Here is a 13,648-nt window from a genome sequence, read left to right as displayed (position 1 = left end):
ACCAGAAAACCTTGCAGCTCATTGTATCCCAGGCCTCTCCTCACCGTTTCACAGAAGATTCACTTCCCACATAACTTCCTGGCCCAGCGACGGTCCACCTCTCCTTTACGAGGTGCAGGCCAGCTTTAGGTAGTGGTGGAAAATTACAGTTTTGGGCCCCTTGCTAATGCATATGCAGCCAATGAAGCGTGCTGTTAGTGCTGGATGCAGCAATCATGATAAAGTGCAGGCGGCATCAGGTTGGTGTGCTGCCTGCATTCTAATTGACAGGCCCCGGTTTATCATGCATCGCCATCCCTGCCCTGGTTTTCGGGTGTTATCTAACTTAGCCCTCAGGCTGTTTTTTTGCTGAAGTGCTTCGTGACACTGAAGTGAAGTTTAATATATAAGGGAAGAGAGAACAACTTCACACTGATGCTAAACCTTAGTCCATTGAAATGCTTTCTATCTGTAATGGGCATCAACACTTGCTAATAGCCGAGTGTGTAGAGACATGCCTGAGGCTTTTGCCTTACGCATCAATGTCTGCAATGACACTATGAGCAGAATTTTACCCTTAGCATGCGGGCTTGGTGGGGGTAAGGGAGGTAGCTGGCGGTGAACCGACTGCCACCATGACTTTACGCGGGCGGGCTAATTTAGGGAGGGATGGGGTGGGGCTTAATGTCCGCTGGGTCCAATGGCAGCCCGGCAGCCGATTCAAATATGGCCTCGGCAGCCCCTGGAAGGCTGCCACTAAAGGATGTGAAAGTCGTGATGGACAGTACTGCGGGTGGACACGGCAAGTGGGGGGGCAGGTCGGCAGGGCCATCGGCCCCACGTTTCTCCGATGAGTGCCTCCTTGCCCTCCTGGAGGGGGTGACAGCGTAGGGAGAAACCCTTGTCCCCGGGGATGGGAGGAGGAGGCCCGCTCCCCACCTCACCAAAAAGGCCTGGGAGGAGGTGGTATCCAGGGTCAGCAGCCACAACGTGCTGAGGCGCACATGAGTGCAGTGCTGGAAGTGCTTCAACTATCTCCTGTGACCGGGAAGGGTGAGTACTGTGTTGGCATGGGTCACTTAGCAGAACAAGTAAGAGCTGCCCATCCTCCCATGGACCTCAGAGGTCTTAGAGTGTGAATGGCAAATGTCAATGAGGCAGGATCTGGCCAAGGGGTTGAGCCCTGGCTGCTTGGACTGAGTGTCTTGCGGCTCCAGGGTCACGAATCAGCTGAGCCCTGCGAGGTGTTCCTCAGGTGGGGTTGGCCAGGCTGCAATGGTGCTGCAGGTACAGGGTGGACTGATCAATGCTCCTCTGTCCTTTCAGGAGAAAACATCCTATAACAATGCAGAGAGGTCACGGACTGGCGGGGACCCCCACTCCTACTAATCCTCACTCATTATGAATCCTGGAGCTGGAGAGGCGCCATGCACCTCGGTCAAGCGGCCGTGGTGAGGTTGGGGAGCCACAGGGAGGTAAGAGTGCAGTGCACTGAGGTCAGAACATCGGTAATTGCAACCATTCCACTGTAGTCTGTATATTGATGTGAGCCTCGAACCTGGAATCCCCATTGATAATGGAAAGACCAAGGCACCTTGATACAGATCTCTGTCTAATCAGGCTGCCAGGCACGCACACTGACAGTCTAATGACTTAAACTAATGACATTTCCTTCTCCCTTTTAGACTCACCAGCAGCCCCTCATTGTGAGGAGCTTGAAGGCCCACCCCTGACCCCTGAGAACCACACTGATCAGAACGCACCAGCGTAACACCCGCTCTCTCAAGCAGGCACCAGAGCAGATACCAGTGCCTTGGTGGGCATTAGGTTGGCATCTCTGTGCAAATTGGTGAAGGCACTTCACACTCGCTTGAGGTGCAGGCGGACATAGAGAGTGCCCAGGGCGCTGGCGGTCCAAGGACTGCTGGGGACCAGGACAATGCTCAGTTGGTGGCTGATGATGGGCCTCTGGAGCCGTCCCTGAGGTAGCAGATGCTGGAAGTCCAGCAGGTTGTGCGGGAGGATCTAGCGGAGATTCATGAGGGAACGTGTGCCATGGTGTCCATTGTGGAGGAGTCCATGTGGAGCATAAGCACTGCGTTGATCCTCATGGCTGAGCGCAATGCCTCCTCCATGGATAGAGTGACGACTCTCATGGAGAGGCTCCTCCAGGGACTCAATAAAGGGTTCCTGGGGCTGCGCTCGGACCTGCAAGCCCTCACACCAGCAATGATTTCAGCTGGTCAGTGTCAGTGTGGGAGACACCCAGTATCCCAGATAGGTTCCTGTCCATCAATGGTGAGCAGGGAGGTCCAGAGCGATCTGACGCTGGCACATGAGGTGCCTGTCATCTCTACGAGCTCCTGTCAGGGTGCTCCAGCTGAGGGCAGCAGCTCCTCCACCTCCCCGCCAGTGACCGTGGCATCTGATGATGTTGTGGCGACTGGAGAGATGCCACCCGTGGCACTGGCCACTCTCTCCCAGGTGGGGCCAGCACAGGCTCCACGGGCTAGAGGACGCCTGCCAAGGTCATCAAGGCCAACAGGACAGCAGAGTGAGCAGGCTGTCTCCAATGCCAGTGCCAGCAAGGGGGGAGCACCTGGACGTAGCACCCGCAAGTGAAAACTTAAAGCACCTTAAGCACAACACGGGCTTATCATGAGTGATATTTGTTTGCCCCTTTTCTCTGTTATTTTTTTAATGTGTGATGTAAAACACCAGTGAATGTTATTTTCTGCTATGTTTGTCACTTAGAAGTAAATGAAATGTTATTTTTTTGTAACTGGCCTCTGGATTCTTCATTTGTCCTGTAGGTGCAGGCTAAGCCATGACGCTCTGATGGGTGTGTGACTCCTTAAACTTTATTTATAATGTATGTTGTTGACCAAGGAACTGGTCCTGTCAGGTATTGAGTATGGAGACTGCAGCCCTGGAATGTGGCGGTGGTTCTTATTTGGTAGTCTAGCTGAAGGAGTGTTGGATCAAAGCATCCCGGGTGTCCCTACCTCCCTGGAGGTTACCCAGGTCAGAGTCTATGCCCTCAGTGTCTCCTGAGCGTGCTCGACCTTGGACTCACTACTGGACTCATCGTCTGTTGCCTGTGCAGCAGTGTCAAAATCTTCTTCCTCCACTGGGTCCCCCCTTTCCAATGCCAGATTGTGGAGAGTGCAGCATTCAACCACTATCTGTGACACTTGCCCTGGGGGGTATTGGAGTGTACCCCTTAAATGGTCCGGGCATCAGAAATGCATCTTGAGAAGACCTACTGTTCTCTCTTTTTTAAATTATTCATTCAGCATTTATTGCCCATCCCTAGTTGCCCTTGAGAAGGTGGTGGTGAGCTGCCTTCTTGAACTGCTGCAGTCCCCGGTACACCCACAGTGCTGTTAGGAAGGAAGTTCCAGGATTTTGACCCAGCGACAGTGAAGGAACGGCGATAAATTTCCAAGTCAGTGCGTGGCTTGGAGGGGAACCTCCAGGTGGTGGAGTTCCCATGCATCTGCTGCTCTTGTCCTTCTAGGTGGTAGTGGTCATGGGTTTGGAAGGTGCTGTCTAAGAAGTCTTGGTGAATTCCTGCAATGCATCTTGTAGATTGTACACACTGCTGCTACTGTGCGTCAGTGGTGGAGGGAGGGAATGTTTGTGGATGTGATGCCAGTCAAGCAAATTGCTTTATCCTGGACGATGTCAAGCTTCTTGAGTGTTGAGGGAGGCAAGCGGGGAGTATTCCATCACACTCCTGATATAATGGTTTATATGATGTGTAACAATTATTTTACCTGTAATGAAGCATTGAATAAAAAAAAAATCTGTCAAACTTCCATGTGTTTGTGTAAGAAAACCTTGTTTTTGTGCTGCGCTGTATTCAAGTGTCATTCGCAAAGGCCATTATGGAGGTTCTCTGTGGAGGTAGTTTCCCCTTGTAGAGAGTCTAGGACCAGGGGGCATAATCTCAGAGTAAGGGGGTGCCCATTTAAGACAGAGATGAGGAGGAATTTCCTCTCTCAGAGGGTAGTGAATCTGTGGAATTCTTTACCGCAGAGGGCTGTAGAGGCTGGGTCATTAAGTATATTCAAGGCTGAGATAGGTAGATTTTTAATCAGTAAGGGAATCAAGGGTTAAGTGGAAAAGGCAGGAAAGTGGAGTTGAGGATTATCAGATCAGATCAGATCACCATCCATGTCCCCAAGGTCTGAAATATTGTACCAAGCAGGGCAAAGAAAACCACAGGCAGTCAGCAACAAAGAAGATTGCATGGGACGCTCTGAGTGAAGGGGACAGCAGAGAGAGAGAGAGATAGGGCATACCAACCAGGGCACCAGAGAGAAAGCGAGAGAGAGAGGTTAAAACAATAAGGGCATCTGAGAGAGACAGAGAGAGAGAGAAAGAGAGAAATCTAATATCTAATCAAGCTATCTGAGAGAGGACAAACCAACCAGAGCATCAGATATGGCTTGCCAATTGGGGCATTTGGGAGAGAGACATCGAAACTAGTGGGACATCTGAGAGAGAGGGCAAGTCAAACAGGGCATCAGGTACATATTCGGAATAAATAATTGGGCTGCAGTGGTTGGCCATGACTAGTACAATGAAGATTTACCAATGAATCATCTCAAATAAAGCTGCCTGCCCATTTATTTCTGGTCATTTCCCACATTTACACTATCGAGGAATTCTACAGACCCACTTTTCTGAGAATTGTTGATTCAAATATTCCCACATTGCTCACAAGGCTGGAGATGCAAATACTTTCGACTAATTTTGGAAATGGATGAGACGTATTTCAGAAGTTGGAGCTGAAATTAGGTTGAATAGGTCAGCTCCTTCAGCAGGCTGTGTTGAGCTCAAATCCCGGTCCCGGTCTGTATTAACCATGTGCTCCCTCACCCCTCCCCACCCCACTCCCACACAAGCATACAAATTAAAACTAAGATGGGCAAATTAAGACCACAAAAAACTTTGGCTGCTGTGAAGAATTCCAATGACAAGACAATAAAAGCTCCAAAAATGAGCCAGAATATCATTCGCTAATCAATTTAATGACACGAGGTTTATTCGACTGAGTTCTGGAACACCAGCCTTGGGCCTCTTGTCGAAGACAGCTGTAATTACTGATCATCCAATTCATCTTCTACGTCCGACGAGACAAATTGAACAAAAGAGTTATTCATAATTTGAATCAATAGAACAGGGGATGGAATCAAGGTGGCACATCATTAGAAATATAACCAAAGACCTTATAAATGATTCTATTCATCAGCGGCATCCAAACTACCTGGAATCAATAATTTAGTGACAAGGGAATACATTTGGGATAATTTATGCTGGGCAATGGTAATTGACAATCTCAGAAAAATGAAATTGGGCAGCATGCAGTTTCAGGAAGGCTTTTCTCCATCCGTGATTAAATACTTGCGACTGAACCCCTATGGTAGCTGCTGCTGGGATCACTCAGAGCAGTGTTCATCAGGAATGTGTGAAAGCATCAGTGTAAAGTCTGCCAGCTAGAAATTCATCTCGGACAATGGTAAAAAATGATTGATATTGTGTGGTAATTATAGTTTTGGAAAATATTGGATTACAGCTTTAAGAATAACCCTGTGTTATAAGATCACATGATCTGTGTAAACCACTTTGTTAGCAGCGCAAGAAACTTTTACTGCTGAGCTCTTCTTTAGTTATGGAGTTTGATGCACATGTGTAGTTTGCTGCTGCTATCTTGTAAATAAAGATAAATGTGTCTGGAAAAGATGTCTGGAAGATCAACTCTATAACAAACTGGCGACAAGGATAAATCAGATTCAGTGCTGTACCTCGCCTAGTGATTGTATCTAAATTCATTAAAAATAAAAGATATATACATCTGAAATGACACAGTTTGGCAGAATTCATTCCTTTGAGCCAGCCACAGAAAATTGGTGTCAATATACAGAACATCTTGTGTTCTTCTTTCAAGCAAACAAATTCATAGGGGAGGAAAAGAGGAAAGCAATTCTCCTGAGTATTTGTGGGATCAAGACCCACAGTTTAATTTGAAGTTTGTCGGCCCCCAGTGCCCCGGATTCAAAGACCTTCAGCGAATTAGTAGACCTCGTGAAGGGACATTTGCAACCCAAGCGCTCAATCACAATGCAGAGGTTCAGGTTCAATTCACTGAATAGAGCCCTGGGGGAGACAAATGCTGTCTATGTGGCAAAATTAAAACAACTAACAAAATATTGTGACTTTGGTGAAACCCTAAATGACATGCTCAGAGACTGTTTAGCATGTGGCATGCAGGAAGACACTATTCAGTGAAGATTGCTGACTGAAGTGAATCTTGATTTTAAGAAAGTGTTAGAAATAGCGCTGGTGATGGAAAGTGCTGTAAGAAATTCACAAGCAAATCAAGGGGCACAAAATGGTGCTGTTCTCCTAGTCGGGTGGGAACAGTCAGCCAAAAGTGGCGTGAAAAGCTGGGACTCCATAGCGAAGTGGGAAACAGCCCCCGCTAACTGAAAAATGAGAGCAAACAGCTTAGCAACTAGATGGAAAAATAACTTTCTTCGACATGGAAGCAATCAGTCTTCTAGCATTTGGCAATTTAAAAATGTAGAATGTTATTTTTTCACAGAAGTGGACACATAATGAGATAGTGCAAAGTGAGATTTAAACAGGCCTCCAAACAACAAACGAAGTCCAATGAAGTCTATAGCGCAGAAGAGCCAGAAACAACCAATTCTAACATTAATTCATTATTCAGCATGAAAGTTGGGAAGAAAGAGCCAATATTTGTTACAGTGCAAGTGAATGGTAAACCATTAAAAATGGAAGTAGACACAGGTGCTTCTACCACTGTATTGGAGAACACACTTTCAAATATTTAAATAAAGGTATCAACAATTACGTTTGGAACAAACATCTGCCAAGTTGAAAATGCACACAGATGAAGAAATCCAAGTAAAAGGTATCACCAGAGCAACTGTACATTATAGGCACTAATTGGCACAGCTACCAGTGACGGTGGTAGAAGGTGAAGGGCCAAGTCTTCGAAGGCGAGATTGGTTGAAGGAGATTAAATTAAACTGGTCCAAAATCTTCCAGTTGCAAGCAGGTGGACTACCAGAGCTGCTAAAAAAAAATGACAACATCTTCAGGGATGAACTGGGAAAAATCCAAGGCCTACAGGCCAAGATTTACATGGACCCAGAAACAAACCCTTCTTGAAAGCAAGACCGATGCCATATGCCCTGAGAGAGAAGGTTGACAGTGAGTTGAACGAGCTGGGTGTCATAAAAATGGTTCAGTTCTCAGAATGAGCAGCAGTCATAGTCCCTGTCCTTAAACAAGACCAGAGCATCTGGATCTGTAGGGACTATAAACTAACAGAGCAGCCAAACAGGACAGGCACCCTATTTCCAAGATTGAAGACCTATATGCCAAACTAGCAGGAGGTTCAACGTATATAAGCTTGATATGAGTCACGCATATGAGCAACTGGAGTTGAATGATGTCTCCCGGGAATTCATAACCATAAATATCCACAAAGGGTTATATCAATATACATGCCTGCCCTTCGGTGTTTCCTCAGCCTGTGGCATTTTTCAGGGGACAATGGAAAGCTCACTACAGGGACTACTTCAGGTTGTGTTCTACCTGGACGATGTACTGATAACTGGGTTCACAGAAAAGGAACACTTGGCTAACCTAGAGGAAATCTTGAAACATATTTTTTAAAAGCAGGAGTGCGTCTGAGGAAGGAAAATGCACTTTTCAAGTAAATGAAGACTGCCTTAAACAATGACATGGAAAAACAGCAGAAGAACCCCAAAAAGACTCTGCTGAATGACAGAGTTCAAGATGAAGTGAGCGAACTTTGCAAAGAAAAGGAAAACCTGTTGAAAGACCTTCATACACTACAAGAATCCCTCAGGTCAAAGTTTGTGCCTCTAAAATATTACTAAGAGAAGCAGGAAGAATTTAACACCTCACATAACTAACTGAAGAACCATTTGGCAGAGAAGGTGCAGCAATGTTCATGTTTCCAGGAGGAAGCCAACAGATATAGGAAGGAGACAGGAAAGCTGAAGAATCAGTTAAATAAAGCTAAAGAGGCTTTGAAAGCAAAAGTCAAAGAAGTTTCCAAGATGTGAGTAGATAACTAAGTCAGGGGTAGCTCAACTACTGAACTATGACAAGTTGAGATTGCATCTGAGGGAAGTCTGGCTGACAGTGAAGTCAAAAAGAAGGCCGAAACTAAACTGAAACTTTAAAAAAAATCATACTGTGTGGGATTCAGCATTGCTCCCCATCCTCATTTTGTGAATCATTTTAGAACTCTGGATCAGAGGCAATCCATGACTATGCCATTTGTTCACTTGCAACTATCAGAATTATCATACACAAACGCTGGTCAAACACAAGTCAATCCAATGATACAAGTGCCAGTTCACACCATTTGCTTATCCAGGAGTTCCAAATATGCCTCTATCTTTTCATCAAGATGCCATTTTCAGACAATGCTAAGCCTAATACTTCCTAATTTGGAGGTGAAAGTGAAGAAAAGTCAAGGGAACCAAAAAGCGACTCATGATTTGCATAATCATGAGCAATAATTTACTGCTGGTGAAGCAGTATGTGTAAAGAATTTCAGTGCAGGATCGAAGTAGTTACCTGGTAAAGTGAGTTCTGTGGCCAGACCATTGTCATACCACGTGTAAGGGAGGGCCGTTTCACCTATAAGCATGTGGATCATTAAGAAAAAGAGAGATACCCCAACAAAATGATGTATCACCTGTAACCATTGCTGAACCTGTGGTTCCTGTTGAAGTTGCTCAATCAAGGACAGGCATGCCCGATGTCTCCGTCGGAGTGGAGGACTCTGAACTGCAAGTGCCGAATGGGGTACCTAATGATAATGCGGTTCCAGAGAATGTGTTTTCTACAACAGAATCTGAAGTTGTGGAGCTGCAACATTCCACGTGGATCAGGAAACCACCTGAAAGACTGAACTTGTTATTTCATGAAATGTGTAAATATTGTAATGTCATGAGATAAATATATGTTATGGCACAGCCGATGGTAAATGCTGAGTTGTTCAAATCCCAAAGGGAAACTTGAAGCAATTTTCACAACTTGTTTTGCAATTTGTGTGAATTTCGAGATGCATGCCTTGATTTCAGTAGTGCTAAGATCACCAATTCTTATAGGTTTTTACAAAACTAGATTAAACATTTATTAATAAGTAACTTTAAATACATATATAGATCTACAAATTACTACTACTAAATCCTCTAATCAAACTAATTCCCAGTTACACTTTCATTAAGGCAATAGTAAGATACATATTTTTAAAAGACCCAGGCAAAGTAAATAATACCCTGAACAACTGAATTCAACATGAATTCTCTTAACTTCAGTCTCTAAGGCAGCAGTTTGAGGCATAGATGCTGAAGGCGTTTCACACTTGTTGAATCTTAGACTGCCTTTCCTTACACACAACCTTTGCTCCTATATACATATTTTCCTCTTTGAAAGCAAATTTTGATTGTTTCACTACGTCTTTTGAACTTTACCTCTCTACTAATAAAAAATCTATCATAGTTCCACCAGTAATCTTTGGGAAAAATAAATAAACACACTATTTCTTACAACTTCTGCTGGCTAGGTATACATTACACTCTCACTTTTAAAACAATCTAGTCCTGTTTATTTAAAAATGTAAATTGTCCCTTGACACCTATGTTCCTAAACTTCCCCCACGATTACCTAGTTAATATTTCAAACCTAACTTCTCTTCTTAGCACCCAGATTAGCTGCCTCTAATTCAATTAAGTCACCCACACACATACACACACACACATCCCACTATTACTCTATTTTACAATAAATTCCAATAACATTATGAGAATTAATATATCTTCCTGAAAATATCCTTGTAAATACAAAATGTACAGAAAAATTAAAAGGAGAGTAACGTAGTAATTATAGTTTGGGGAAATGCTGGACTGCAGCTTTAAGAATAATCCTGTGTCTTAAGATCACATGATCTGTGTCAACCAATGTGTTAGCGGCACAGGGAATGTCCACAGCAGAGTTCTTCTTTAGTTATGGAGCTTGTTGCACACATGTAGTTGCTGCTGCTGTCTTGTTAATAAAGTTAAATGTATCCACTAAGAAAAGTTGCCTGGAAGATCAACTCCATAACATATTAGCTTTCCCATTAGACTCAGTGCCTGATTCCGTTCCATTGCCCCAAACAGAATTCAATGTCAGATGTTACGTAGAATGGCCAGCCAATCCGATATCACCCACTTTGCGCCAATGGCCGAGAGAAAGTTCTAACCCAAATATTCTAATATATGTTAATTCCAATAATTGTAGGTTGTGCACAAATGAGTCTGAAGCTTGCATGTATCTTAAAACAGGTTTATTTCCAAGACAGCAAAGTAAAGTCACAGACTCCCCCGTTTCCTCTCAGACACTCAGGCTGTGTTCTCTTCCTCCAGCTCTCCACAAGAGAGAGAAGGAACACTCATCAATGACAGAGAACAGCTGCTGAAAGCAATACTCAATGTCTGCTTCCTGCTCAGAAGAGAACACTATAAATCCTGCTCACGGTTTGTGAGACCAAACACTTCAGAAACACATTTCTCAAGAAAAAAAACTATAGAAATGATCCCTAAGAGTATAATGAACTGGTTTATATATTCTTGCAGTGATTCCCTAACCTGTCCCCAACTAGGGACAGCTGTGCTTAATTACTAACTTAAGGCAGATATCCTATTGCAGCACAAATTCAACATTAACAATATTGACCATCACAAAGGACAAACACTGGGACAAGGAATGACATACAATGTGACCATTTTGTCTTGCTACTTATAACACAGAAAAAGTCCCCTTGCATTTGGAGAAAAGGTTTACAAGGCTGAATCTGTGCTCCTACATATTCCCTAAATCAGTGCTGGAACAGAATTGTATCAAGAAATCACAGGCACCTAATCCATGAATTTCTACCCCAATTTCCCACATTGCATTCCTCCCACTGGAAGCAAACTTCCATTTCCCACTCCATGACTTTGAGTCCCAGTCAATGCTTTCACTCTAGCGCAGTACAAAGGGAGTGCTGCACTGTAGTAGGAGCTAACTTTTTGATGAGATGTTAAACTAAGGGCCCAGTTTCTCCTCTCAGCTACTCCTAAAATATCTCATGTCATGATTTGAAAAAGCACTGGAGTTTTCCCCAGTGTCCTGCTGGGTATCTATTCCTCTACCATCACCTTGTATGTATTTATTTATTCTTTCACAGACATGGGTATGGCTGGCTAGACAAGTATTTTTATTGCCTATCCATTATTGCCCTTGAGAAGGTGATGATGTGCTGCCTTCCTGATCCACTGCAGTCCATGTGGTGTAGGTACACTGTAAGGGAGGGTGTTCCAGGATTTTGACACAGCAACAGTGAAGTAACAGAGATATATTTCCAAGTCAAAATGAAACTTGCAGGTGGTGATAGTCCCATGTATCTGCTGCCCTTGTCCTTCTAGTTGGTAGAGGTTGTGGTTTTGGAAGCTACTGTCGGAGGAACCTTGGTGATTTGCTAAAACAGATTAAATGGTTGTTATCATGTTGCTATTAATGGGAGCTTGCTTTGCAGAAATTATCTGCTGCATTTCCTACATTACAATAGTGACTACATTTCAGAAAGTACTTCATTGGCTGTAAGGCGTTTTGGAACCATCGTGTTTTGTTACTTTTGTCTGTTAACAAATGGAAGAGAGTGACAGTTATTGCTTCAGATGGGACCCTTCATTTTGCATTTCAGACCAGTTCACAAATTCTAATTAGCACACATCATTAAACAATACTTGACCACAATGAGCAATGTGACCCAAAGGGGTTAACACAGCCATTCCAACTTTGGACCCTGGGGCCTGATAGACTGACAGAATGATATTGTCCTCCTCACTGCTAAGATCCAGTAGCCTCAGCCCAGCTCTACTGGATACAAACTCACAGAAAAAAGTTCCCAACTCATAATTACACTCCGAGCAGCCAGAAAATTGCACAGAGCGAGAAATAGACAGTGTGACTGATGCAGCAGGAGAGCTCGCCTGAAGATGATAAGCCAGAATTTGGGACATAGTAGATTCAGCTTTTCCTCTAGCTTCTTACTATATCGTACCTGATGTTAAGGCTGGATGAGAAACATTGTGAAGTGTTCTATTCTCCAAAAACAACTTTGATTCCTTTGGAGAGTAGAATCATTCATCAAAAACACTTTTTCATAAAGGCCAATGAATTACAATACCAAGTATTATACAGGATCGAGTTGATATACTTTCAATGTTTGAATTATTTTTCAACAACTAGAAGGAAACACAAAGCCTAGATGGAAGGTTTATTTACATGCTCCCATTATATAGCAGTCTATTTGCATAAAATCCTATTTGTTCCATTGCTGTTTTATGTTCAGATAAAGACACACAAAAGATTTTGGTTATATTTTGATTGCAGACTTTGTATTCTGAATACATCTGCCGTAGCCCCATTTCGTAATGGAGTTTCTCCCGTTTCCTTCAGAATTATACACAATAGCATGATGGCTTTTATTGCCAGTCAGTTTTGGTGTAAGAATAAGGAAATCTTGCTGCAATTGCACAGGGTTTGATGAGGTCACACCAGGAATACTCTGTACATTTTTGATCATCTTACATAAGGAAGGATAGACTTGCTTTTTTTCATTCATTTATAGGATGTGGGCATTGCTGGCTAGACCGGCATTTATTGCCCATCCCTGATAGCCCTTGAGAAGGTGGTAGTGAGCTGCCTTCTTGAACCACTGCAGTCCCTATGGTGTAGGTACACCCACAGTGCTATCATGAAGGGAATTCCAGGATTTTGACCCAACACAGTGAAGGAACGGTGATATATTTCCAAGTCAGGGTGTTCGTGGTCAAGGGTTTGGAAGGTGCTACCTAAGGAACTTGGTGAGTTCTGGCAGTGCACCTTGTAGATGGTGCACACTGCTGCCACTGTGCATCAGTGGTGGAGGGAGTGAATGTTTGTGGAAGGGGTGCCAATCAAATGGGTTGTTTTGCCCTGGATTGTGTCAAGCTTCTTGAGTGTTGTTGGAGCTGTGCTCATCCAGGCAAGTGGGGAGTATTCCATCACACTCCTGACTTGTGCCTTGTAGATGGTGGATAGGCTTTGGGGAGTCAGGAGGTGAGTTACTCTCCGTACAATTCCTAGCCTCTGACCTGCTCTTGTATCCACAGTATTTATATGGCTTGTCCAGTTCAGTTCCTGATCAATGGCAACTGCCAGGATGTCGATAGTGGGGGATTCAGTAATGGTAATGCCATTGAATGTTAGAGAGAATGCCATAAAGGTTCATTAAACTGATTCCTGGGATGAGAGATTGTTTGATGAAGAGAGAGTGAGTAGAATGGGCCTATATTCTCTGAAGTTTAGAAGAGTGAGAGGTGACCTTATTGGGATGTATAAAATTCTGAGCAGGTTTGACAGGGTAGATGCTGAGAGGCCATTTCCCTAGCTGGAGAGTCCAGAACTACAGGGCATAGGCTCAGGATACAGGATCAATCAGTTGAGGAGAAATTTCTTCACCCACAGGGTTGTGAATCTTTGGAATCCTCTAGCCCAGAGGGTTGTGGCTGGTCAGCCACTG

At 44.0% G+C, this 13,648-nt stretch overlaps 1 non-coding gene across 1 annotated transcript; it reads right to left on the bottom strand.

Annotated features, from left to right (window-relative positions):
* Positions 1 to 10,439: 10,439 nt before the first annotated feature.
* LOC121288739 lies at positions 10,440 to 10,655 on the bottom strand. Its single transcript, XR_005945422.1, has one exon. It is a non-coding gene; the product is annotated as a small nucleolar RNA U3 (small nucleolar RNA).
* Positions 10,656 to 13,648: the final 2,993 nt, after the last annotated feature.

This window comes from Carcharodon carcharias, chromosome 15, assembly GCF_017639515.1.
Source record: "Carcharodon carcharias isolate sCarCar2 chromosome 15, sCarCar2.pri, whole genome shotgun sequence".
Taxonomy (NCBI): Eukaryota; Metazoa; Chordata; class Chondrichthyes; order Lamniformes; family Lamnidae; genus Carcharodon; species Carcharodon carcharias.
Note: the sequence above shows the minus strand (reverse complement) of the source record. Positions and strands in the feature narration are given on the sequence as shown.